This window comes from Meleagris gallopavo, chromosome 13 (assembly GCF_905368555.1).
Source record: "Meleagris gallopavo chromosome 13, MGAL_WU_HG_1.1, whole genome shotgun sequence".
Lineage (NCBI taxonomy): Eukaryota > Metazoa > Chordata > Aves > Galliformes > Phasianidae > Meleagris > Meleagris gallopavo.
Window position 1 is genome coordinate 9,050,592 of NC_139416.1, and position 24,888 is coordinate 9,075,479.

The following is a 24,888-nucleotide window of genomic DNA, read 5'->3' on the forward strand; positions in this document are numbered from 1 at the left end:
ACAGAGATTGAAGTACTTGTAGTTTCAGGCACAACATTTCTTTAGTAAGTTTCAGTAGCAGTTGTTTCTGTCAATTGTCCAAATTAACATATCAAAATCACCTGAAAAAAAATCATTAAATGAAGGAAAAATATTTCCATCTTCTAAACTACCAGTCTTTCGTTATCCTCCCTTCACCTTTCATATATGCAAAAGGCAAACAAAACGACATTCCAACAAGACACACTGGCATATTCTCTTATAACATTTTATCCAATTCAGTAAATTCTCAGCAGTTTTGACAACTACAAGCATGTGTGATTCTTTATTTTATTGATGCATTGTTTTATTTTCTTTTCTTCTTCAAAGATACCAAACACTACATTCCTATAATCAGAATTTCTAAGCATAGAACTTTCCAGGCATGCATCTTGTTTTGATCACGCAGGCTCCAGAACTCCACATACTGAAGAAACACTTTGAGTGGTTGACACAAGTTTCCTATCCAAAGGGTCAGCACTGTCAGGCTACATGGCTGCCACCCATGCAGGCTCCCTCACAGCTGGTAACTTCTCAAGCATTTCAAAGGTACTGAATGGAATGGCACCGTAAAGGGATTGCATGTATCCAACCAAAAACAGTGTATTTAGCCCAGTTTTAAAGGCTAGATATATAGATAAACACACACCAGCTCTGTGGTGGTCAGAGATCCCACTTGGTGCTTTCTTTCTCAGTGGCACATGCTGCCTTTGACCTTAATAGTTAAAATGAATCCCCCCCATTACTGATATCCTCAAGCACCCCTAAAACAATCTGACAGAATGTAACCTGCAGTAAACACTGTTTCTGAACTAAATGATATCCCAGCACAGAGGGAAACTGCCTGAAAACATTCTCTGTTTCCTGATTCTGCTACAATGAGGACCTGTAAGCAGCAGCATTCACATTATTTGTTTCAGATGCCACCATATGCTCATGGGAGATTCAGGGCAAGGGGCACACTTCGACTCTTCACATGCCAAGAGGAAGAAAATCAATTTCAATACCCAGGGGGAGAAATTACTACAAGAGAAGGTCACTCACCACTACAAGCTGCTCCATTATCATGCAGACTTGGAAGGAATCCTACAAAAATTAGGTAGCTGTTGAGTCTTAGCTGCTAAATTACAGTAAGTAACCTGGATTAACGTGAAAGTTACATAGAGGAACTAAACTTTAAACTAAGTAAGATCTGCTTACTTATGTTTGTTCTGTTAAAGAATTTAGACTAAGATGCTGTTTGATACTGAAGGTCAATAATTTGCACACTGCACACAGTAAAAAATTGTTCTCACAAAGCAAGAAAAGATTCCTGCCAAGTTGGGATGGCTGCTAATGGACAGTGGGGCGTCTCTGGTGAAAACCAGTCTGATAATCACTCAATATTCCAAGAATCTCCTTTTCTTCAGAAGTTAGCATGTTCATTCAAAGGAAGATTTACTTCAACTATGCACATACAATTTTTGGTGGCCAAAGCTAAAGCTCTACTTCTTTAGTATTTGTACAGCCTGTACCTAATTCAACCACGTGTAAATGGGTTTGCAAGCAGAAAATAAACTGACAGAGAAACAAGAACTGTAAGAACAGTAAAATGTTGATCATTTTAGCCACATTTTCTTTAATCAGCAAGCATTCAAAACAGCAAAGGAAGACACATTCAAGAACAGACAGATACTGTCATAAAAAAAGCTGAATATGACAAATAAATATCAAAATAAAAGTGCTGTTAGACATCCAACTAACCTTAACATGGATTTACAGAAGCTCATTTTGTACAAAAATCAAGATCAAATGTAGAAAACAAAATTGCAAAGCGAGACTATAATTAGCTAGTAAAAAGTGAACTCATCCATATACAACGAAATGCTCACTATTGACAAGTGCCTCAAACATATTATTAATTTCACAATATTTCAAGGTTTTTTGTTCTTCTTTAGAGCTTTTGTCACTGGATAATGTGATCCCAGAAAAAGCACCATTCACCTTAATAGTCATGTTTTTCTAAAAAAGTTACTGTGAACACAGAAGCATAGAAACAAGACTTCAATTTCATCTTAACATACATAAGAAAACAAAAGGAGTGAGTTTTAAGGCCTTACTCATGACACATAAGTGCTTGGTCAGACTCAATATCCTAAATGAGGATTAGAATTTAAGTAGAACAAGTCAAAAAGAACACTTAATTTGTACACCAGGATTACAAAATAAGGGCATATACCCAAAAACATCCCCAGTTGGGTTATATTATTTTCGCTGAAATACTCCCATATCTGTTATTCTCATGTAGATGCCAGCTTTTCTTAAAAGGGTTTCTTATCATTGCTTTTTCATTTTCCCTGACATCACGGGCTAGATACACAGAAACTGAATCACAATACCATGCTCAAGGATGACAAAAGAATGGAAGCAAAAGGACACCAGGTGCTCTCTCAACTCTTTAGAATGGGGCTAGAGAACAGCTGTGTGAGATACCTGGGAGGAGTTAGAATGATTCAAGAACAGAAACAATTCAGTGGAGAATACTGGATCAGAATTTGGAAGCAGTTGAAGAAAAACAGGGAAGTTAGCTGGAAATAAGGTTGCACTGGGAGAATGCGCAGCATTAAAAGGCAGCAAAATGCACTTTGATTAAAACTTCTGCTTTGAGTTACACTGTGTGTAATTTAATTATGGCAACACACGCTGCATGATAAATGCTCTGTGAACACTAATAAAAGACACTCGGCTGCAAAAAATTTTTGAGTCTAAAGACCAACAAGTTGACAACATAGAATAGCCCTGAAGCTTGTATGCTATAGATGCTGAAAATCACAGGTTAAAGTCTAGTGCACTCTAACTTCACTTGCTCTGCCTTTGCACCATCCCATAATATTTAATCATAATTCAGAGATGATGAAACAAAGTCTCTTCTGTAAGGGGGAAAGGCAAACTACAGATGTCAGCAATTTTTTATTATTTTTTTTTTTCCAAACAAAGCATAAATGATAAATAAACATAAAATTAACCCAAAATCTAGTAGCCTCAGCAGAACATCTCGTCACATTTAAAAGAACTGCATGTAAATGAAGCGCAGAATGAAATTTTCAGGAGTCTCAGTCTGATTTTTAACATGCTGTAAATAGTGCTGCAGGCATGAAGATTTTATGGATTTTGAGTACATATATCTTTATTCTCATGCAAGTATTAACACATTTTTTTTTCCCCGTACCTGGCATGAGATGGGAAACATTTAAATCCTGTCCCATACCAACTTAACTGGTATTAGAACAGATTTGAAAACAAGGCCAAGACAAAACATAGTATTTATATAGACTACTTAACAGTCAATATTTATTTTAAAAAAATAAATATATTTGCAATATACTTTTTTTAAAGCATGTTTTTACTTATGGTACTAAAAAGAATTTTAATGACATCTATTCTGGACATTGTGTTATACCAAGTGTAATGCTAAGTTCAGTCAAAACTATAACATAAAATTGGCAGCACCACGTTATTTGGCTTTTCCTATTTAATTTTTTAGTCACCGAGTGTGTACACTGTGCCTTCTCTTGGGAAATTAACTATTTTTCCCCTGGTTGCTATCACCAAATGGAAAGACACATACGAATTTGCACATTATGCAGCCAACATCTCTTTGCAGTTCTACTTTTCCACTCTATAATACATTAAATGAGTTTCCCTATAGTCCAGTGAGCATCAAAGCACAATAGGAAAACACAATACCTGCACTAATGGAAGATTTTGCCACTAGCTGTTCATAGCCAGCTATGATTTTTGTATTCCACCTCAGATTAAAATGCAAGCAAACCAGAGTTCAACTTGCTTCTGCCCTGTAGCCTCCAACCAGTACAGCAGCGATTATCTACTCCAGGTGTTAAGATCAAGAAACCAAATTGCTTCAAGATCTTTCCTAAGAGGTCATTTTTTATTTATATATAACTTGGACTGATTTATTAATTGTATTAGTAACAACAAAGCTAATATAACAATCACTTACATCAAAATTGAAAAAAAAAACAAAAAACAGTTTTCTTTTTTGAGAATGCTTTGACTTTGGGGCATAAGAAAAACACAGGAAAAAGAAAGAACCCGAAGCTTCTTGTGAAACTCTTTTAAATAGTAACAGGTTAAAAACCAATCATCTATACTATTCCCTCAAATATTAATTCATGCATAGAGGATAGAATTATCTATTCATTTGCTCTCATGCAGCAAATTAATAGATGTAGCAGCAACAGGCATCTGTACCTTTCTAGGACTAGCAGTTTATTTGGCCCAAAGGATATATTCCTCTCGAGAAATCAACAAGATCAAAGGCATGATGAGAAATCCTGTGGGACCTTATACTACTGCCTGGTATTTCCTGATATTTCCCTGCTTATATATCAGCATGCAACTGATAAAGTACATTTTTCTAGCTTCACAACTTACATTGTTACAACCACACCTCAGAGCCCTTCACAAAAGCAAGGGAAGATCAAGTCAAGGACAGCAATAGCTTTAAAGTTTCCACTTTGGACTCCCCCCCAACAAATGGAAACTCAAAGTTAGCTGTTTCCATTAGGAAGACAGGCTGAAACCTATCTCCAACTGTTCTGTCAGCACAGGAAAACTACTCTCAAGGGAATATTTAAGTAGCCATTCCATGATGGTTCTTGTCCCAGCTATCAAGTCCTATATAACAGCCTATATCCAGGACAGCAAGGTGTTTCAAGCGTTTTAACTTTCTAATTCAATGCAAGAAATGGCAAATGAAACATTATGTATGCTAGAAGGAATATGTAACTTGAGCACTGATGTGTCTCGCCATCCAAGGCAGAGCACAGAAAACACACGATATTTCCAAGGTATTGTAAGCACCCTTCTAGTATCTTTCTCCTCCAAACAACTTGGCACTCCACTGTTGCTCAAACAATAGCTAGCTCACATATTAGCTAAAGAACATCTAGAAAACATAGTTAGCCATCTTAATCCCACAAGAAACACTACCAAAACACGTGACCCTACTAACACAAATAAGTTTCTGAACTGTGCGTATACCTAGCTCAAATGAAACAAAAGGAATTGTATCCTGGTACCGCTAGACATTATTTAGGACACTGCATTCACAGTACTGACAGGAGAACATTTTAAGTTTGTTTTTTTTTAAACATTCTTCTAGTGATTTCACATACTTAAATGCATGCCTTGTCTGGCAGTCTTCAGGGTGGGTTTCAAGAATCAACTCTCAGTACAGTACTGTTTTTCCTAAGAGGCAGCAAAATCACTTCTGACAAATTCTTTGCAACACCAGGCAAAGTATTGTTAGGAATACCAATAGTCATATACATAAAAAATTTAACTCACCCAGCTGATGAGCATCTCATAGCTGTGGAACATTCCTTCTCAGGAAGCAGTCCTCATCCAGGAGGCATTCACCATTTGGAGGCTAGCCCTTAAATGAGCCCAGGGAGGGGTGAACCACCCCTCCCAGTGAGGTGAATCGCTTGCACCTGTACTTCCCGAGTCAGCCACCCCCTTCACCAGGTGCTCAATCATCAGTTCAGGCCCTGATATAACAGTTCCCCTACAGGTGCAAATTATCTCTCTCATCTTTGGCACTGTTTTCTCATTTGTAGCACCTGGTATGCTGGCCTTCTGCATTCACGTAACTTCTTACCTGCTCGCCTTAGATACACCACAACAAAAACTTTCTGAGATCTCAACTGAAATTATGATGTTCTATTCCACAGGTTCCTGAAGCTGCCACTTTTTCCCAAGACATAACACTACAATGTTTTGCATTATTACTGGTGACCCTAAGAACTCTGTCTTCAGAAACAGAGTGGAAGTAAGAAAAGCAGCAGACATAGCACAAAAACTGCAACTTCATCAGCTTTGAGATAGTCATAGACTACAACCTCACATTCTGATAATGTTTGCCAAAGTCCAAGTAACAATATTTTTTCTGTTAATCCAATGCTTATTTTGGTATTATTTACACTCTGACACACCACCTGACACAGTGTGACCCCTGCAGTCTTTAAGCAACAAACTGCAAAGGAAACATGACTGCTGTAACACTGGAATGTAGATAAACCAGATACAGTTTGTGTCATGTAATGCCCTTTTAATGCAGTCGAGCCCAATTCAACTGACTTTAGATCCATAAACCCTCTAGAGGCTGATGACATTCTTCAGCAAGAACTCCTGGCTGACAACAGCATGCCAAATTCTACACTTACCTCTGTTATATGAAGACAGCATATATTTGCTTCTTTGGTCACTGAAGCTTTTCAGTGCATCTCTGGCAAAACCAAAGCAAAATATATTACCTGAAAAACAACACTACTATTCTCATGTACAAAAAGCAGTGATTAAATATTGCTTTTGCAATAATAAAAATTGCATAAAGGAGTCAGAAATCTTAGGATAGCACCATGTTATACTTCCTTTTAATGTTTAGAAATGTATTGTTCCAGTGAAGCATTACACCTCTATACTCAGAATAGTATTTAAGGAATACTAATAATATTAAAAAATAATGTTCACCTTTAATCACCACTGGCATAGCTGTACTTTGCCTCAGAAGGTACTGCTTGAAATCAGCTACGCAACAGGAAAAGAAACAAAGTCCTGTCTTGCAATACCTCCTAGTAGTATTCCCAGAGCTTATAGGACAGCTCAGACTACAGTGAATATATGCTTTTGGGCATCAGAAAATTAAACCTATGTGCAAGCACTGTGAAATGCATAACTAGAACTTTACTGCCTGTAAAAACAAGCCACATATTCCACTTTTCCTTTCAAAGTTGGAATAGTGTTGATCATTTTTCCTCCAGCATATTCATGTGAACAAGATATTTCATCTCACAGATTTTACCCCAGTTCTGTCTGTGCACATTTTAAATAAATTAAGACAAAATAAATCCATTTTATTGTATTACTTTGTGCCACCTCTATGAAATAACGCTCATCTCTATATTTTGTAAGGGATGGTGACATGCCTAAAAATGGTGCATGAAGTATAATCTTCAAGGATCACACTGCTAGAAAAATAAATCTAAGACTATGTTTCAAGCCCAGAATGGCACCACTTTTGATTGAAATGCCTCTGAATCATCCATTTTGATACAGCTATGCTGTAAAATTAATACAATTGATCACCAGTGTAGCTGTAACAAAACTAGTGACTAGTTGCTTTGTTTTCTAAACATCTGTTCATCTCTTGCGAGCATAAAGCATTCCCGTGAAATAAATTACATGTAATCCTTCAGTTTTGGAAAGAAGAACTGCAAACTCACAGCTGGAAAACCATGCTGCAAAGAAGTGCCAGTCAGATCACATACCAAAAAAAAAAAAAAAAAAGAAAAAAATCTCCTCCCATGACTGTTTTATTCATCACAGTCTCAGTCAAATAACCTTATTCTAACAAAATACTGATACTTGTCTTGTTTCTTAACTGCATTCTAGGATCCAGGAATCTTCCAAGCTGATGGAGTACTAGCAGGACAGAGAAACGGGAGTGAGGTACTCTAAAATACTAAAACAACTTTTTGCAAAGCCAAAACCAAATGATTAAGAAGGAAAAAGTAAAAGTGATCTATTCAGAAAGCAAAGACAACTTTAGAATTTTATTATCTAAAACTGAAGTTAACGGATGTCATCTTTATTCATTTTTTACTATCACAACATTAGAGCTTTCCACAAAATCTGAAAATATGTGGCAGAACAAGCAAGAAAAGCCCATTCTGATAAAGAAATTAATTTATATTTTCGAACAGGAAGTTGTGGTAAAAACCGTAGTTCTCAGTTTTGATTTTGGTAGCTCTTTAATTCTAGAAATCGTCAAAGCAAAGAGAGGTAAAAATAACCAAAGGGACAAGAATGTCGAGTACCCAGCAGTTGAGAGAAGCAACTCCCTTGGCTTCTGGCATTAGTTTCACTTTCATTTTGAGTTCAAATGTGAAAAAAATAATTTTATGAATCAAGAATCAGCAAGCTTTTCCTGAAGAAAGCATTCTACAACAGCCATTCAGAAAGACATCAGAAGCCATTTTTTCATCTACTATGATCAATGCCATTTAGATTTTCATGTATAATAAAAGCACATACATTCAAGTAGGAGGGTAAGTGGGCATGACCATCATATTAATCAAATACTGGCTTCAGAAGAGTTATCTGCTAGAGCAGGCATATAGCAAAGCTTAAATTTAACCTTTCTCTCTTAGTGTAAAACAACATCTGCTTCTGTTATGTCACCAGAACAAAACAGGAACACAATTAGTGCGCCCAAGTCGAGATCTTGGGCACCATTTTGAAGCTTAAAATAGGACAGTAAGGACCACAAATTGCATAGAGTGATCTCATTCAAGGTGGTGCAAAGATACAATATCAAAATTTGCAAAACAACTCATAAGCCATTAAAAATCTAAACAAAAAGACCTTATTCACCACTCTTCGCAACCACACAACTTACTTGTGAGTTCAATCAGTGAAATATATTGAAATGTTCACATTTCAATTTCCTTTAGTATTTTGATTTTTAATTCATTCTCAGCCTATGTAAGAAATACTTTCAAGTTTGATTTCTGACCAGTACTGCATGAAGTAACATGCTGTTGGTCATTTTAAGAAAGAAAACACTTGTGAAAAACACTCACATAATGCAAGGTTCGGGGTTTGCTTTCCTTACTCACTCAACTTCTCCACAGAAAGGCTCCCAATGAAGGCATTAGAAATTCAAAGATATTCCTGTTGGGCTAACATTACAGATAAAATCAGTTATCCAAGTCTCTCAACCCACATCATTTTCTATCCACCATATTTTGGATTTCAGGAAGAAATTAGCACTTATTTGTACAAAATTTTATTAACACTTGGTTCAAAATGCAAGTGTACCAAACCACAAGGGAAATAGCAGAATTATCAAAGAGCACACAGCTCAGTTACAAAGACTCTATCACTTCAAAACCAGTGGTCATTTTCACATACCTCATGTAGGTGTATTTAGCCCATACTTCTATGGTGTTCAAGTAAGGATATATAGCTGATTAAATAAATCGTAGAATCACAGAATGGCCTGGGTTGAAAAGGACTTCAAGGATCATCTAGTTTCAACTCTCCTGCTATGTGCAGGTCGCCAACCACCAGACCAGGCTGCCCAGAGCCACATCCAACCTGGCCTTGAATGCCTCCAGGGATGGAGCATCCACAGCCTCCCTGGGAACCACCCTCTGTGTGAAAAACTTCCTCCTTATATCTAACTTAAACCTCCGCTGTCTCAGTTTAAAACCATCCACCCTCGTAAACAGCCATTCCCCCTAAATGACAGGTACAGGACATCAGCATCCTTATTATCCAGTGAACTCCATGGGGCAGCTCACATTTATGTGTTGAGATTTTATGTTAAGCACCTGCTTACTTAACAGCTTGATCATTTTAAAGGATTCTGCCTTTTTGACAGGATCATAATTCCTGATGAAAAACCTTCACCTCATCACAGAACTGTTTTTACTGAATACAGTCCAAAATCTGATGAAACAGTATCTTTTCCCTAGAAGTATTCCCATGCAGTGGGTCCAATAATTACATCCAGAGATAGAGATTTAGGTAAAAATTAAAGTGCATTTTCATGTCTTTCATCTGCAAATCCAGGTCTACAGGAAAAGATCTGGTAACAGAACATGGCTAAATCATTGCTAGAATTTGATGCCACGACACTTGGTGGCAGAGAGACAAAAGCTACTTTATGAATAAGTAAATACATTAAAAGAGAGAGAGAGAGAAGGAGAGGAAGATATGATATACAGGCTAACTGATATTTGCAAACTTACCACAATCAAAGAGAAGTGCTTAAAGCTGGTTTTTTTTTCCTAAGAATTTCTCTCAAGCTTACATAGAACAGCTGGCAGTATTTCAAATCCTAAAGCCTCTCCTTTTGTTAAGGGTACTCATATATACTTCCCCAAAGTGAGGAAACATAACAGCCTATATGCTCAAGTCTTTGCTGTAACACACGGGACCACAGAACACCAGACTCATTCTAAGCATTGACTTCCAGTCAGTTCCTTATTGCAGTCACTGTGCATGATACATGACAGCGTATATCTGCTAGTTTGGGTTTTGCTTTTCAAATACACTTATGAATTGGCTTTGACACCAACTGTTCCACTTTAAAGCACAGTTCCAGTTGGCACCTTGACTGAAGTCAGAAATTTGTCAGTTTTACCATTAACTTTTTCAAGCTCACAATCACAACTTCTCACCCTCTAAAGCAGCTATACAAAGAATTATCAGATACTTGAGGTAACCAAGGCAATTGTTTTTAAAGCACCTCATGAACTAAGACAAAAATGCACTTTTGTCAATAGCACACATACTTGTAAGTGCTTACACCTGAATTCCATCTTGTCTGAAGACTCTAGGTTAAAAAGTCAATCAAACATAGATTCACAAGCCAGTTGGACACCTTTCAAAAACTTTCACCATGAACACTTGATTTTGCTTAATGTTTATAATATGTATTGGGAACAAAATGTATTATTTACATTTATATAGCAAATTTGAACTCTTACTACAGTACAGCTTTGCAAATATATTATCATTTTTTATTATCTAGCACAGAGGCAAGTGCATCTTATGAAGAATGCTCTGCTACTACAATTAGTTCTGAATGTCTGGTATAAAATTGTCAGCATTATAAAATAATGTAAAATTAGCTGTACAGTCAAATGTCTACTACAAAGGACTGAAACTTAACACTCACATTTCACTTCATTGTCATTGAGAACTTAATATGTTTCTACAAAAGAAAACCTGTATTTCCATTATCCCATCAGTCTTTATTAATTAGATAACTTAAAAGAAAAGTAGCAACTCAACCAACTCAGTGATGCAGATGTGCTCCAATGAAACTTTCGTATTTGAACAGTGGATCCCACACTTAAAATTTTGGGAACTACACATTTACTATACTGTAGACATTTTACTTGTCCTAAGTTAGCAATAAATATCTGTTTTAATTCTGCTTCTTTTTAGCCATTAAAGTTACATACAAAAGCAAAAAGACTATTTAAATATTGACCCAATGTTAAATGCTCAGTTATGCAATGTTTATGCAAAACTTTTGTTGCAAGGCAGAAATGCAGATTATCAAAATCTGGTGTTATAAAAATAATTCAAAAGGTTAGGGAATATAGATACAGCATCAGAAGTTACTGATGAAAATGACTTTTCCCACACTGAATTCAATTGTAAAGTTCAATTCAGTTTAGAGAAGGTTTCCATTGCCTTACTTGAAAAACTAAATCTACTTCTTCGGGTCTGTCTTTCAGAAAACTCCTAATTGTCCTAATCCCTCTACTCATGACTCTCAGAACTCCTCAGTATTTCTTTTCACTTCAGCAGAAGGCCATTTGATTTTGTTTCCTTCTACCACCCAGAGTTACCACTACTTGGAATTTTTTTATATACAGCATTTTTTTATAAACTCTCTGAATTATTGTGTGTTTTTTTTTACAGTTAAAAAAAAACTATAACCAATTACCATGCTCCTTCTATTATTTGTACAACAATTTGTAAATAAATCTGTAGAAAATTGATGTTACGTACTCCTAAAGTTAAGAGAACTCAGCCTCTATTAGTCTGAGCTATATTCTGCATGTAGAGCACAGTTTCACAGTTAGGAGTCAAGTGCAAGACAGGCTCACTAGAAAGGATAAGCATGATGTGTGAACAGAACTAATGGGAGAAAGATAAAATTGTTTAAGTGAGATGGTGAAAAATATTCACAAGAAATACCTGTACTAAATGAATTGTGAAATAGTATTTCAAATCCACATTTTGTTTAAAAAAATTTAAGTGTTTAGTCTGGGGTAATGAATTTCATGAAAGAGACTATTTTATTAATAATGGATGTTCAGATGGAATCAGATACAGTAGGTGGAAATAACACAGAACCATGTCTTGTCAAATGTGTGATTAATTTTGCACTACAAGTATTGATTTGACAGAATACTTTTTTTTTTTTTTTTTTAACCTGTTCACAGCCATTTAAGCGTAATGGACTTCTTTATTATCTAAATGTTATTCCTTTGTTTAAGCCTTTCATTTCAAACCACACTGATGCATTTATAACTAGTTACCAAATCTCTGGATCTTTATATGTGCATTATGTTCTAAGTTTACTCCTCCTCTTTTCAGGTCTATTAGCGTCAATTAGGCTTGCAAAGACATGTGAGTCTGACAGGCAAACTTTGATGAAACACTTGGGCTGATCAACCAAACAAAGATATAATGCTACTGCATTTGTTTCTAATAAATGATTGCATTTAATAAACATTTATTTGAATATTTTTAACCATACTAGCATTTTGTTACTTTTATTAATGTCATAAAACCACTATCTATTGTGACGTACACACCATTTAAGTATCATAAGTCATTTGTGTTCAGAGGTGAGTTAAATAAATGGTTGGACTTAGGGATAAACTACATCCTTTAGTCCATCGAGAATAAAGGTATATTTCAATACACAGCAGAGGAGTATAAAATTGTTATTGAATAAGCACTCGTATTAGGCAGGTGTAAATGGTTTGGTAGTGTTTTGTACTCAGACTGTGCCCTATAATCATTCAACAGAAATGGAATTTTCACTTCTCAGCTCTTCTGCTCTTCGCAAAACTAAAAACAAACCAAAAAAGTTAAGACAGTTTCTCATACTTTTACTAAGGCTATATAGTATCTTACTCCACAATGAAACCCACTAACTTCTTCAGTAAGATCTGGATGGCACATTCCTGTCACTTAATTCGGTTCTACTGACTCCCAGGTACCATCCTGATGAACAAAGATTTGTAAGCATCAGAATATGATACTGTACTTACAGACATGGGTAACTGGTAACTAGGTAAGCAATAACCAAGAACTGGCATGAGTGTAAAAATACAACAAATTACACAAGAATTCCAGCTGTAAAATATAGCCATCAATAGATACACACATTCTCTGAAATAGCACTTATTTCTTTATAGAAAATGCAGTTGTCCTTTACATGCAAAACTGTCAAGTGGTATGTTTTGAAATAACCTGGCCCTAAAAAATATTTCAGCTTCCTTTTTAAAAACTTGATTTTTACAATTCACCTTTTTCTCCCATTATGATAATAATAATTTAAAAAAAAAAAAAAAAGCTACGTCCAGATGCTATATTGTAAGCATCTGCTGTTTCTATGTAAAGTTGGAGGTATCTGAAATAAAGAGATAAAAAATGCTAAATATTCAGTGGGCAGTTTTAGCAGAGTACCAGTCACAGGCAGGCATTTCTTTGCCAATACTTTCATTTTATAGCGTTTTAATTTTCTAGCCTAAATATATCTCCTTGTCAATTGCCCATAAATAAAATTCAAAATACAAGCAGAGTCAAAAAGATAAGTGGCAAATCTTAAATATCAAATGCAACAAAGCATTTTTCCAGTTCCATGAGGGAGACATTTTTGGCAAGTCGGGACAGTGGAAACACTATGGTAAATTGGACTTTTAGGTACATGAGGATATAGCACGGACCTTATAGGGCACATCCAGCTATTCTTTAGTGATATTAATAAAGAAGGACTCCTAAATCTTGTCTGTGCTGGCTAACAATTCACAAAACTCAATTTTATCCCTACCACAACCTAGACACAACCTATTGCTATTCCTTTCAGTTACTCACATTTTAGACTTATTTAAGCTCTAAATAAAAATGTTAATAGCAGCACATTTATATTAACATTATAAGCTACTGTATCATTGTTCACTAAGTTAAATTTGGCCTGAAATTCTAGAAATAAATGTAAAACAGTTAAATATGGAGTGAGATTAGAGAGGGAGAGCAGAGTTTACCACTTTATTAAAATTGTGATTGTTCACATAAAGACTCAACCAGGTCACATATTAATAATTATCACTGACAATCTTTAACATCAGACTAAACCCACAAGTGAAGCAATATTACATCTCTCTCTCTCATTTATCTTTACTGCTTATGGCCCCTCTGTGGTCAGCATGCTGTGAGCATCGTGGACATTTAATTATGAACACATCATAAATGTGGCTGACAAGGCAGAAGCTGGGTTCAGATGCTCCTGGGATGAAGGAAACATCGTTGAAACCACTTAGACTTGCAGTACTTGAATTCTGTTACAATAAACAGTGTTCTGAGTTACCATATACATACTGAATATAAAGCTCCCTCCCTTTCTTCATTACGGATTTTCATTTCAACAAACACTACAGCACGCCAGGTGAAAATATGAGAATGCATTGTTCACGACCCTTTAAAAATAAACTATTTACCTTTCACTGTTCAAATGATAATCGTGTAAAATCAGTTGAATAGGGACCATATGCTGAATTTTTCTACTGGTGTCATCTAGACTATTGAGAAAAGGAATAGAAACACAACACCCGGGTAATAACACTATGAAGCACTCTGGATGTGCCAGGTAACAGGACAGATGCCTCAGAGAGCTTAGGCTAAAGAAAGGAAGTGCTCAACAGCATGCATCATTTCTGCTATGAACACTTAGATCTATTACCCCCTCTATGCATTCTTGGGTATCAGTATATAGAGACCAGCCTATCTTCATGTCTTCTACAGCAAAGGCCATAACTGGGCAGCTCCCAGGCACAATGTGTTTGGAATAATATTCTGCTGCAGTATGAATATTTTGTCTTATAAACGTATATATAGCAAGCAAGACCAAAGCATGCAGGTTTGGTATAAATTACACATAAGGAAATTTTGATAAATCCCGTAAGCTATCATACAGGCACACTAACATAAAACTAGCACAATCAGAGTCAGGACAACACTCTTTCAAAAAAAAAAAAAAAAAAAAAAAAAAAAAGGTTATTTACAATATATTCTGACGTAAATTAGTTTCAAATCTCACCGAAGCTGCTTTCTACTACCCTCTCCACAACAGCTCTGGTTTGGGATTTTGTCCATGGCAATGAAAATCTCAATAGTAAATAATAGCATCTCAATTGTACTAAGATTCTCAAAACATCATTTTCATAAAAAGCTCTGAATCCTCATCATTTAGAAGCATTACAAACAAGAACACTATTTTAATAAAACAGCCCATATTGCATACAAAGCTGTCAAAAATGACACAAAGACGTTACTTCCAAGGTGACTTTTTTGGTGCAATAATATTCATAATACTAAGAATTAACATCTGAGCAGAGAGTAAATCTTACAAGTTACCCTGATGCTTAAACACCTAGGCAGGAATAAATGTGCATGCAGAGAACTAACCAGCATCATGTTTCAAAGCAACTGTCCTCTGTAGTGCTGAGGTACATATTTCTATACCTCCCCAACAGACTAGAAATAGAAAAGACAAAGCATATAATAAAGCCAAGCACAATGAAAGAGCTCTGAAGAGAGAGCTGAAAAGTAGCTATCATGTTGGCAGATAAATTCTACACACAATTATTCATTCCTAGCCTCTTGACATGTAGATTAATGAGTTTGATAACCCAGGCTTCTAAGAAGTAGATTCAACTCTGTTTCACTAGCTTTCTTCTCCTCTTCTAACTACAAACAACACTTTGGTCTATTGAGAAAAAAAAACAAATCAATACATTTGCACAGGTCATCAACATTTTTGCAATTGAAGTCCTATGTCAAAAATATTATATCTGCTGTGGGACACAGCTCGTTACTGGCCCTGTCAAGAACTTGCAGGGGCTCATGTGATCACTGGAGGGAGGAGTTCTTGCTTCAGCACTGTGTGCTTCCATGCCAAGTTCAAAGTCATACAGTACCCAAAGAAGGAGGGGGAAAAAAAAAAGAAAAAAAAAAAGAATTCTTATAGTTATAATGACCCTATACTCACCGCAATGTGTTGTGTACATAAAATTTTCTATTTCTTCCCTGAGGCCAAATGACCCTTTGTCAACACTTTGGTTAATGTTCAGTGATCAAAGTGGATTTTTAAGCAAGTGCTGTACAATATTCCAACCATGATGACCTTGCAAGGGGTTGTATGTGCCTTACACCAATACACACAGTGATGCGCACCCAGGGTGGGGACGAAGGAAAAAAGAAAAAAACAACAGTTAATCATTTACAGATTTATTCTTTGTTAAGGCAAGCCTTGCAGAGGAGGAATGTTTTATTCTTGAATGGTGAGCAGCTTTGAGTTCTTCCCCCCGCTCCCCCAAATACTATAAATTCACATTTTTTTCATGTAATAACAGTCATACACAACTGTTTAGCATTTATCAGGATGTTCGAGGGATGCGGACGGAGTGGGAAGCAGGGATTGTTTGCTTGAATCCCCCCTCTCCCTGACTAACTGCAGTGCGGCTCTTGAGAAAGGAAAAACAGAGGAACCCTGTGGTTTGTCCTGTTGCAAAGTTATTAAGATATTACTTAGATAATCACAATTTTAGAACCCTATCTAGAGTAATTGTAACATTTTTCTTTTTATCTGCAATTGAAAAAGGAATCAAATTACAGCGGGTACTCAGTACACGCTAACAAGCTTGTCCTGTGGAAAAGCATAAGTTACAACCACCCCAAAACTAGAGACAGGCTTGGGCAGTGTGGGTTGATTTTTGCTGTTATTTATTTGTTGTTATTTGTTTTTGAATTAAAAAAAAAAAAAAACCTTACTGTAGGATAGGATACCTGGTACTCGCAGGGATGAATGACATTCTCCAGTAATATCTTGCATTCCATCTACAAGGTTTATGATCCTGTAGCACAATGCACACCCCCTCACACATCCCAACTGTAAATCTACTGTGTGAGAGGTTATTTAAAGATACAAATTACTGTTATGCACAATCCCCTTTGTAATCAAATATATCTTCAGTTTAGTGTTCACTTTAGAGAGGGCTCATTCCTTTGATGCTCTTAAAGCCAATCTACTGAAACACAAGTTCTGGAGAGAAAGTATTATTCGTCAAAGTAAATCATAGGGAGGGAAGTTTTTTCTGAAAGAGCTTAGAAATAGCTCATGCTGCTGCTTCCAAGTATTCATTCTCAGAAATATTCTCAGTATAATGATATGTATTTAAAGTATTGAGCTATTGTCATGGGGACGTATCCTTCTCATTACAACAACAAAGGATATATGTGCATCCAGAGTATCTGATCTCCAAGTAATCCAAAGCATCCAGTTTTCCAAACACTGAATCTTCTAGGACAGACATTTCATTGTCTCAATGGAGACAAAAGGAACTAAACAGGTCAAAATACGAGCACTTAAGATTTAACCCAATCATTGACTTAAATTCTGAATTCGGGAGGAAATCTGGTGATTTACATCGAATTTATATGTCTCAAAGATCTGCCCTGTTCCTTCATTTGCTACTCACACCAAAGCTACACATCTCTTTCAATCCACAACCTGCAATATGAATCTTTATTCCACCACCCTGTTGGCACCTTCTCTTCAAGCACTGCTCCAAGTATCTTCACAAGTGTACTACAAACATTGATATGCAATGCATAGAGCATAAACTGGTTGTTCAACAGCATTAGGAAAATATCACAAGCTATAGGTATTCCAAACAGAGGAAGACATGCAAAACAGAAACTTTACTACTACTGGAATGTGAACAGCATGGAAATTCCCCAAACCAATACAGACAGTCTGTGCATGGTAGCAGCCACCATAGTTATATCTGTAGTCGCCAGACTACCAACATATATGTACTATTTACAAGATTGCTTTAGTATTCTTTACGTCACTAGAAATCATTAAGAATTTTCATGAAAATTAGAAAGAGCAATAGCAGTAGTGAAGATATACACAAGATTGTTAACTGAGAAATAAAATGTGTTGTGGAAGAGCTTCATGATTTTACTGGGATTCACTCAGAGTGATTTCTGCTCAAATACGCTGGGCATCTTTTTCTCTGATGTTGTGAAAATAAGTGGAAGCACTCAATGCCACTGAAATGGAGATTGAAAAATCTCATTTTATAAGGTGTTGGGCATGATGGGTCCCATCTTCAAGGGTATCAAGGAAGCCCCAGACCTGCAGGAGCAAAGCAATCTTCTACATCCTCCAGATCCAAATACGAACTAGCTCAAGACTCACTTTTATACAACAGCAGTGAGGTTACTGCACACATATCTATTAATTTGGTCAAAGAAAAAAAAAGCATAAAACCTCACCTTAAGAGATTAATTCTTTGCCTATGAAGGAAAGACTGTGCTTTTATTTCAACAAAATCTGAAGACCCAATACATCCTCTTTATGCAATAGCTCTCATTGATAGACATGGGAACTGAACAACAGAAATTATTTTTTGCAAACAAATTGATATGCAGGTGCACATCTGAGCACATTTATCTCTAATTATCTCTTCTTGGCCACAAAGCAAGTAGATACAGCAGAAAATACACAGTTTTTTTTTTTTTTTTTCTTGCTCTGAATTTTGTTTAATGCTTGCAAAAATAAAGATCAAGTAGTCAGAGAAAGAAGAGACTCAAGCCCACGAAAAGCATACCCAAAAATGACTTGTCCATTTGAATTTTAGAACTTATTCTTTAGGAAAGAAGGAAAGGAACAAAAGTGCCTGTCTACAGGACTCCCAGAAGCATGGGGATAGGCTGCCAAGGAGCATCAGTATAATTTCAAACTACGTCACCAGAGCCATTCAACTTTTTTTTTTTTTTTTTTTTTTTTTTGGCAGACACATTTTCTATACGCCTTCTGTAGCTAAAATACAGAATCTTGGATATGTGTATGTGCTGACAGATGGTACATGCCAATTGTTTTAATGGCAAATATTTCAAACATTTTGAAATATCTCAGTATTCTAAATCTGTAAGTTAGAACTGCTGGATGTGAAATTTAAATCATCAGAACTGAGGTAGATAATGTAAGCTGTATGTGGTTTAAGATGTGCATGTCTGCAAATGAGATAATTCTATACTGTTATTACACAGGATTTTTTTTCTAAGAAAGATTTGTCTTACAGCTTCCAATAAAATATTCACCTTTTCCCACCTTATACATTGAGTTCCAGGGTCAGCCAGTATAGGGACCTTCTACTGTCCTAATTCAAAAGGTGTGTATGTTATGCCTAAATTACTTATTGCTATAAAGCAGACAGAGACAGATCTTCGAGCTAGCCCTAACAAAGGGCACAGAGGAAACTAGCTCCAGCAGAACTCTGTGCTGTCTCTGCTAGATTTCTTCCAGAACCTGAAAAGAAATCTGTATGCTGTTCTGACAAATGCAGCAGAAACATTTAGCAGTGAAACAGGCCAGTAGCAACAAGCAAAATCTTGATTCCACAACATATTCTAACATGCTACTGACTCTTATGAAGTTCCTTTGATGAAAGGTACTATAGCAGTATATAATTGTTGCTTTCTTTCCTTATTTAGAAATAAAGAATGTTATCCAGACACAAATGAAAGCATTTCTTTCCACGGCAGCCCTACACAAAGCAAGCAAGGCTCTCTGTGAGACAATCCATCTACTAAGCAACAGATTGAATGCCTGAATACTTTTAGAGTAGGATGGCTTCAATGCAACGTATTTATATACAGCAACAGAGATCCCAGGAATCTGCTCGTGCAGCAGGCACACAATAGACAAGGTTATTGTAAATTAATGCGAGAGTCTGGCAAAGTTTATATTAAAAAAATACACCAAAACTTGAGTCATTGGTCTTTACTATGGCAGTCTTTGAAAAACCATATCAGTAGAGAAGAAACAACATGTTTTACTGAAAGTACCAAGGCTGATGCTTCGGGAGCAAACACTACCTCTCCCCCTCCCGAGCCCTCCGCACGCACACACCTCTCCACAGATTCACAGGATTAATATGAGACTGGCTTGAGGGTTTTACCAGTAACTGCTGCAAAACAAGTTATGATTGGTTGATTCAGAAATTGGGATTCTGGGCAGTGTTTTATAAAAGGATAATGTATCTTTAAGCCTAGGTGCCCTTCAGGGAAATGTATTGGATAAATGTCTTCTGAAAAGCCTGTAAATATTCCATCGCCTCACTGTCATTACTACCATGAAATGATAATGAAGCATGAAAGAAATATAATTCCATATTCAGATGACAGCATTAGCCTTCATAAGCAAACTGAAATATTTATTAGTAAAATGTTCGGTATCTACGCCTGTAATCTAAAAAAAGGACAAAAATGTTTTATAATAAAAAAGAGATTGAATGCCGAGGTAAAATCTGGTTGGCTGATTTTATTGCTTATTATTAAATCCAGGCAAAACAATTATTTTTTTCTTTTCATTAGTAAGGCACCCAAATTAAAACTATGCCCTCAGGCTGTGAGGTTTACAGTAGTGATTAAAAACAAGAAATTGTGATGCATGGGGTTTTTGACAATGGCATAATCAAATTCATTCATATTGTTCAATCTTTCACTGACAAATATTTTTACAGTGAAATATACCAAACAAAGAGGTACATACAAGTACTATCAATACAGAGAAATTAGGGAGACTTGTTATTATTGCGGTACAGAGCAGATACAATGTTTCTATAATCTTGAATACAAACATTATAGTGTAGTTAATTAGGGTAATTATTGTCTAAATTGTGCTTAATTCTTTTATGCTGAAAGGATTTCTGAAAGAAGCCTTTTGGATTTCTACAAGGCGCAGAAGTGAACGCGGCGCAGTTTAAGTATTTAGATGTAATTTCATAAGTTTGATTGTATTTCCTATAAGTCAGGAAATATATCCCGAAGCAGGCTGGGACAGAGATAAACACGAGCCACCCGCCTTGACCTCTGTTTCACCTTATTGAAAAAGAGGCGTAAAATAGTCATTTAGTACACTAGCATCAGAGAGCATTCACACACTCTAAGCACATTCCTTTTAAAAAAGGTCTTTGAAGTGAATGAAAAATTAGAAATTCAAGTGACCACGATCAATTCTGAAACACTGCACAAAATTAATTACAGTTTTGCATCAGAAGCAAGAATGTAGATTTCAGACAGTCTGTGTCATTTATCTCACGCTGTACAATATACAGGGCGATTAAAAAGCCAAATCTGTTCCCACCCCCCAAGTCTAAGGCCTATCAGAGGCTGTGAAGTACAAATGATTAACTCCAAATTATTCAAGGGATTGTACCGACGCTTCAACTTGAATGAAATTTGCAGCAAGTCACAGGAGCTACGGAGGGACAGATTTGCTGCTCTTTATCAAAATCTAGTCTGACTATCGCTGACAGAATCCAGATAAATTGCGTAGTAATCTGGCGGTGGCTGTGGAAAGCTTGTTCTGCAAAATCCAAATCTCTAATTTCTATCTGTTTTTAATTGCTTGACTTAAATTTGCATTTTTATACAATTGGCTTAAAGGATTTATTCCGTTCTTTAGGCTACTCTAATAAAATTGGGTCCCATTTTGCCTGGCATCTCAGAAACCTACTTACATTAAAAAAGCATGCTGTATTACAAAAATATTTACTGTAGCAGAAAAAGATTCCTTTTCATGTCATGTTCAGAATTAGCTAAAGAATACATGTGTCAGGAAGCTCATTTTAAACTCCCCTAAGAAAACATACCTTAGAATGAACTGTGTAGCAAAACAAAGAAAAACGAGACAAAAAAGCATCTGTTTGACACAGGATAGGCTGTGGGAGAAAAAAGGTGTATCCACATATATTTATCCACACATATACATGCACCAAGGAGTACATTCACATTTAAATACAAGTCAGAAGGCAGCGAGTGTACAATGTGCTACTAATCAAGGGTCTTGAATACTGCCATCCATGTAGCTCTCCTGAACCCAATTCTGGACACTGAAGCAAGAATTGTTTCCTTGTGATTCATATGCCCCCATGTCATTTATGGTGGTATCAGCATCAACTGACTATAATAGTCATTAACAAGTTTATGTCACCTCCTAGATTATAGCTAACCTTACTTTAACCATTAAGATTACACGCCATCCATACCATCAGCCCTGTGTTGTCTGATATTCCTTAGCAACTGTACAACTGAGTGTCAGAAACCAACCTCAAGTGTGATGAGCATCCAAAAACTGGCATGCCAGCAGGATAATCAAGACAAAACTAAATTCTCTTAACCTATATTTACCCATCCTGGAACTGACTAAAGCAATAGATGAGGAGAGCTATATCAGATGACATTTTAGCTTTCTACCCAGGCTTTGCCAAAACAGTTGCATTATTTAAAAGATACATTATGACTGTCAAGAGCTATACAAAGGCTACAAGCATCTTTTACTTAATTTGAATGTCTATAATCAAAAATACACAAACTTCAGTGTATTTTAGCATAATTCAATATAAGCAAGAACTTATGTCCTTGCAGATTAAGTTCAAATAGCATCTAAAAATCAAACATGACCTATTTTTACCTACCACTTCCAACAAGAATGTACAGATCCCTTAAAACAGCATCAAATAACTCACGTATCACAAAGATTTTCCGACTTCAATCAAAGACAGGATTTGACTCTTCCTGCTGTTCTCAGTGCTTAGTAGGAACTTCTGGAACTTAGTTAATCCAGTTTGGAGGGCAGCTACTCCTTTAATTTCCTAATGGATAACACAGCCCCTACTCATACTTAGAAAATCCATGGGAGAGATCAAGTCAATGAAATGAGAAGAAATGTCTGATAGCAGAGAACACATGCTCTTTTTAAGTACTTGATGTAGCTACCCATCAGACACGTGGCAATTCTGACTCCGGCTATCGTGTAGTAAGTGTATAAAGATATGAGGAAACAATTATCCAAACAGTAATTTTTCTCCTTCTTCAAATCAGTGATGTTCTTCTGGAACGTAAAGGAAAAAGAAGGAATTTCATGGAAAAGAAACCAAACCCTCTAGGCTTAAGAGCCATCCCACACAGAACCCCAGAAACAGAGTGCAGGACTGTTACTTCCAAGGCTCAAAGTTCACAGTGGATTTCTAGTGAGAAACCAATGAGAGAAAACTGCTCTTAGACAAGCAGTAAGGACAATAAATAACTCCCCTGCAAGACCCAGCAGAAACCTGTTGCTCTTGCTAACACCTTCTGCAAAACTGTGAGGAGACCAAAGCAGTTTCACAGAATCACAGTTTCTTCTAAGTGGGCAGTGCTGCTCCAGAAACATTGCATTTGCAGGATGGACAGAGAGATACTTGTTGAGCAACCTAATGGTATCCAACATACTGAAATAAAATTGAATCAAAAGTAAGTAAAAAAAACTATATTAAAAAAAAAACCCACACACAAAATACCTCTCAAATGCCAAAGCTAGGAAGGGATGGCAAAAGTCTGTGCAAACAAACATGGAAGCAAAAGTTAGTATTAAACTCAATGTACAACTGCTTCTTGTAGCTAGTAGAATAGAAAATGACTGTCCATAATCTGGTCAGATCACATTGTGTCAGGCTTTTGTATGTTCACAAACCTTCCAAGTTGTTGTCACAATTATTGTTACCATCTAAGCCAATCTTTACTGAGTATATTAGATATTCTATATAAGATGTGAGAACAAATACATCTTAGCATGTTTTAGAAGAGAAAAGGTGGCAGATTTGCTGTAACTTCTGTTTATATTACATGCTCGTAAATTATTTCATTCTTATTTCTCCTAACATCAGAGGTTACACAATATGCACAGCTATGCATGTTTGAATTTTTGAAAATACATACAATAATCAAAACTCAGAATGCATCTTGCACACTGTTCAGGCTTCTTCATGTCTTCTGACAATTCTGCTATTGCTTTTTTGGTACTATTCCTTCTATTACCATGTTTTCATAAGGTAATTTATATAAATCTACCATAAGACTACAGTTAAAAACTATTTAACCATTGAGTACGTCTTATATGAGTTCCACAATGATACATAATTTTCTAGCCACAAATTTTATATTTACCTTTAGATGTTAGAATGAAGCAAGATCTTCAAGGTTTTAGCAAAAGTCTTTATAAAGATACATTTATATTTTCCTTCTTTCTTTCAGTGGCTTTGAATTTTGTTTTTCTAAGAATTAATATCTGGTTTCATTTCCAGATAAAGGTAGTTATTGTAAAGTATCCCTTTCTTTTCATATTTCTCGTCTTTGATTTCTCTGAATGGCCATACTGTCAAATATTAGAAGTAAAGAGATCTGTTTGGTGAAGCAGAATTCCCTAAAGCTGATTCCTGCCAACGTGAGTCAGTGTCCACTGTACTCTATACATTTTTGTCAGCTAAACAATGCTGCTATTATCTGTGTCAGTTTTATAGGATTTAATTCAACTGCAGTGTCAAAATAGCATTCATATCTCACAATGGTTCATTTTAAAATACACAAATAAATACTCCCCTTCAGCCATTATTTGGCTGCTTCTCTCTGCAGAACACATTTCACAAAAGGTGTACACCAACAGTCTTCCAAGCAGACCGCTCTAAAAGATCGACTTATGTTTGATTGCATTACATCTTTATGTTCAACAATATGGTCTAGCAAATATAGGCCCAAGCTTGCAAAAAGACTTGCTGCCTTCTCGCAGTACTCCAGCCCTGTATCCATCCCATGCTCTTTCCCCTCCTGACACAGGCTTATGTTAAAGCATGCAAAGCTACAAAGCAAGAAAGAGGTATAATAAGCTTATATAGGGATCACCTGACCCTCACAAGCAGTCCCTCTGATTTCAATAGGAATTATTCATACAGAAAACAAATAAACTGCATAATTTAAAAAACATACTTCTTTACCTTAAAAAACAGGATCTATTTCAATGTACTAATTAGAAAATCTTAATTAAAAGCCTATAAGTGCTTATATATTTTAAAAACAAAGTAACTGTCTACTTATGAATCTGTACATTTATTCACTTAGCAATTTCAGTTTTATTGAGGCAGAACCTTCCAATATTAGAAA